This window comes from Zingiber officinale, chromosome 10B (assembly GCF_018446385.1).
Source record: "Zingiber officinale cultivar Zhangliang chromosome 10B, Zo_v1.1, whole genome shotgun sequence".
Classification (NCBI taxonomy): Eukaryota; Viridiplantae; Streptophyta; class Magnoliopsida; order Zingiberales; family Zingiberaceae; genus Zingiber; species Zingiber officinale.
In genome coordinates, this window is record NC_056005.1 from 56988541 (window position 1) to 56993381 (window position 4841).

Below are 4841 nucleotides of genomic sequence, written 5' to 3' on the forward strand. Positions count from 1 at the left end.
ATCACTCGTTGGGCCTCTTGCTTCTCGTGAAGTGAGTCTAGAGAGGTGCGAAAATCAGAAAAATCAAATCTGGAGTTACTCTTACCATAGGCAAAAGAGTGCCTAGTAGGTTCTGGATGTCTGGACGACTACAGGTGTCCCGATGACGAGGGCTCAAGGTGGGGCTCGGTGTCTCTGGACAAAGAAGGGACATTCTCGGGATCTAAATCAGTGATTACCCAATTAACAGGATTGCGAATAGAGGTTCGCTCGGGATAAGGGAGTGGTAGTGGAAACACATCCTTCTTAGGAAAAGCAAAACCATTCTCATCTCGGAAAATCATTTTCATAGAGAGACATGCATCAATATTGATCATGTCATTTCCATGAACAATTCCCAAATTTATAGCTATTTGGATAATCAATCCACCAAAAATAATCAATCCTGAGGATGATTTCCTAGCTCTCACTAGGTTCTACAAAAAAATGGAAAGCAGAATCAAAGTCAACCTTATGTAACATAGCTCATAGAGCATAAAGTTCCACTTTCTTAACGACTCCATCGCTTTTCCCTCTACCAAAAATAGTTTTACTCATAACTCAGTGAAAGTATCTAATGATGGGGTTTTGCATATGGGAAGCTTTAACTCTAGAAGGCTTATAAGATTGATCCAATCCGGTGATTAAATTCCAAAAACTATTCCAATTAAATCTAGGGTCATACCTGCGAGAGCCGCCAGTAGACAAACCAAAATAATTGTTGAAGTCACTAAATGTCCACTGAATTTCTTGATTCATTAACCTAAAAGTAATTTTTCCAATATAATCATCTTCATTTGAATAGTGGACATCTAATAGCTTAAGAATTCAAATATAATTCGAGGGTATGTAGGAAGATGTGTGTACATAATATCATCCCAATCTAGAGAACTTATCATCCAATCTACATCATCTCTAATTTCTAAAATGTTTAAAACAGTTGGGTCCATGTATCAAATTTAGCTTTAAGATCTTCATTTCTAAAAACAATATTGAATTCATTTTCGTTACCTTCGTCGCATGTCGTCCATTTGCCTTTCCCCTTTATGACTTTCTCCTTGTCCTTTTCCTTTGGTGGATCCTTTTCTTGGCTTGAACCACCACCTCCTTTTCGATGTTTCTTCAAAAGGTTGGACATGATGTCGAGTTCCAAGGGGAAAAGTGTTGTTTATTTGGAGAAGTGAGATCTTGAGAGAATGGGTCTTGGAAAATAGGATCTTAGGGAAGAAGTTGTAGATCTAGATCTAAATCTAGTTTATGGAGAAGAATGATTGAGTGATCTATATCTGAGAAGTTAAGAAGGAAAGTTGAAGAAGAGGAAGAGTTGGAGAGAAGAATTGATTTTGGGGGGGAGGGGGGTGTGGGCGACACGGCCAGGCAAAAGTGCTCCACACGACCGTGTAGATCTACATGACCTAAGTTGTCCTCCCCACGACCACATCTACACGGTCGTGCCAAATGGCATGGGCCCTACATGCCCCTTCTCGGCTCTGTTCACACGGCTATGTCGGTCTCATGACCATATTCTTTTCCTTCTCTATTGGCCTCGCACGCCCGTGTAGCACATACGACCAACTCCTTCTTCTCCTCTAGAATTTTTACACGGTCGTGAGAAGTTGCACGACCTTAACCTTCTTCTTCTCGGGTGAACTCACACGGGTAGTGTGAGTCACACGACCAATTGCTCTTCCCTCTCTGTAAGTGCTACACGGTCGTGTATGGTACACGACCAGATTCTATCAGGACAAAAAAAATACGACACTTCCTCCTTTCTGACTTCTCCAATGCCTCCATATCCATAAAATAGTCATGGCCAGCTCATGGAAGTTGTGTTCAACCTAAAGAAAAAAATAACAACGGATTAAAAATACTACTAAAGAAAAAGCAAACTCAAATTGAATCTAAAAAGAAAAAACCCTTGGGTTGCCTCCCAAGAAGCGCTTGTTTAAGGTCATTAGCTCGACCCCATTTCCGTTTTCATGGATATATCCAAGGAGATACGGATTTCTCTCCTAGGGTTGAGTGTGCTCCTTCTTCCCTCATTCTTGCCCTCGGAGGGCAGATGTATTTTTCATTTTTAATGGGAGGCCTTCTCTCAATGTTTACAGATCATGTTCTTCGTCTTGCGGCCTCCCATGAGGATGGAAGTTCCAATCCTCAAATCTGTGGGCATTTGCCCTATTGCAAACACTCACTAGAAAAGAAGAGGCATGGTTAGAAGAATTAGATAGATCATATTCCAACCTTTCCTTACCGATTACCAATGAAAGTTTATGGTTTTCCACATCAATTATTGCTCTAGTTGTTGCAAGGAAGGGTTTTCCCAATATGATTGGAATTTTCGGGTCTTCTTCCATATCAAGTACTACAAAATTTGTCGGAACAATGCTCCCACCAACCTCTACCAACACATCTTCCACAATACCCATAGGGTACCTACAAGAATGATTAGCTAATTGCAGTGTCATGGTAATAAGTTTAAAGTTTTTGAGCCCTAGCTTATTACAAACTGAGTATGGAATGAGGCTAACACTTGCCCAAAAGCCTTTTCTATAAATTCAACTCCTATAGTGCAAGGTATATAAAAGCTTCCTGAATCTTGGAGCTTCGGGGAAGTGTTCTTCTTAAATAAAGCGCTACATTCTTCAGTATGAGATACGGTCTCAATGTCTCTTTTTTTTTTTTCTTTTATTGGACATAATATCCTTTAAAAATTTGGCAAATTTCGACATTTGTTGAATTGCATCAATCAGAGGTACCTCAACAGAAATATCTTTAACTTTATCCAAAAATTTGTCGAACTCTTCATCTTTCTTCATCATGACCAATCTTTGAGGAAAAGGGATTACTTGGCTTTGAGGGTAAAGTGGAAGAGTCTCTTCAACCTTCTTGGTACTCTCCTCTTCATCTCCCAAGGTCCGTCCGCTCCTAAGTTCAATTCTGTTGCAGTGTTCTATTAGGTTGACATCAGGTTTACCTGGAAATTGTCCTAATGCTCTCGAAGGTGATGAAGCTATCTGGGCAATTTGACTATCTTGTATTTTCTGGAGCTTCTCTGCATTATCCATTCTCTGAGTAAGTAGCTTGATCTCTTGCTTTATTTCATTTTGATTGGACTTAACTTCTTCTATCATTTTCTGCAATTTAGAAAATTGATAGCTTTAAGAAGATTATTATTGATAGCCTTGCTGTCCAGGCTGATAGCTCGATCTAACTCCCATGGATAGTCCTTGTTCTTGATTATTTCTATAAGAGAAATTTGGATGATTCTTCCAACAAGGTTGTATGTGTTGGAGTATGGATTATTTTGTTTCTGATTGTAACTCATGATAGCATCACATTGTTCTAATTGATTGATTTGTGCAGAAATAGCTCCTAAAGGACATGATTCTTGAGAATGATCTAAGCTTCCACAAGTTTCACAAACACATATGGCTTTGACCGATGCAGAATTTATTCCCATACCTTCTAGTTTTTTATTAAGAGCATCTAATTTCGAAGACATTAAAGTAATTACTTTAACTGAGTTTGGATAGGAATAGCCTCCACTTCTTTCTATTGCCCATTGATGATGGCTTTGTGCTACACTCTCAATAATATCCTTGGCCTCATCTAAACTTTTATTCATAAGTGCCCCTCCAGCTGTAGAATCTAGAGACACCTTAGCATGATAGTTGATGCCGTTATAAAAAGTATGTAGAACTAGCCATTTTTCTAAACCATGATGTGGGTATTATCTGAGCATATTATTGTATCTATCCCATGATTCAAATAAAGATTCTAAATCTGACTATCTGAAGCTTCCAATTTGATTTCTTGTATGAGCGACCTTACTTGGAGGATAGAATTTATCAATGAATTTTTGCTCACATTGCTCCCAAGTGGTTATGTTGTTAGTTGGTAAAGAATTCAACCATTGTTTTGCTCTATCTCTTAAAGAAAACCCAAATAATAATAATCTCACTGCTTCGGATGGAACACCGTTCGTCTTCATAGTGCTGCAGATTTCATAGAAAATTTCAAGATGTTGATTAAGATCTTCGTGTGCTCCGCCTCCAAACTGATTTTGTTGTACCATAGTGATTATTGCAAGCTTGATCTCAAAATTGTTGGCTTCAATAGATGGTCTTGTGATACTAGAATGAAGCCCTCTGGCATAGGGTGTTGCAGCATAATCTTTCAATGGTTTGTTTGCCATATTAGAGCGTTCTTGTTCTTCTTGATTTCATTGCAAAATCTTCCTTCTATGAAAAGTTCTATCAATCTCTGGATCAAGAGGTAATAGATTTCCTGCAAAGTTAGATCTACACATACAAGAACAAGATCTTAAGTCTTTTAGAATTTTTTTTACTTGAAAAATAAACTAAACTGAAATGCGGAAAATATGAAATGTAAAATTTGAATTACAACAAGTCGAATTGTGGGGAAAGTAATCAGAAATAAAAGATAAGATTGAGAAAAATAGAATTTCCAACACTAGTTACCAATATGTAATTGAAAAGAAAAAAAAATGTCTATTCTAACTCAAATGATTATCTCTAATGTTGTAGACGCAGTCCTCGACAACGACGCCAAAAAACTGGTTACGCTACCGCAAGTATACGGTTTCATCGTCAGTAATAAAAAGATATCGAATCCACAGGGACTGGTTATAAGCACTAGAGATGTCTCACAATGAATTAGCTAAGCAATCGATAAAGGAAGCGAATATACTAAGTAGCAACTAGAAATAGAAATAGAAAAGAAAATGTAAGAACTTGGGTTTTATGAGAGTTCTAGGAGTTCGATTTCATTGGGATATTTATCAATGTAAGGTGATCTAC

General features: G+C 37.9%; 1 non-coding gene across 1 annotated transcript; it reads left to right on the forward strand.

Annotated features, from left to right (window-relative positions):
- The first annotated feature begins 3734 nt into the window (after positions 1-3734).
- On the forward strand, positions 3735-3840 carry LOC122030671. Its single transcript, XR_006125535.1, has one exon. It is a non-coding gene; the product is annotated as a small nucleolar RNA R71 (small nucleolar RNA).
- The last annotated feature ends 1001 nt before the right edge of the window (positions 3841-4841 follow it).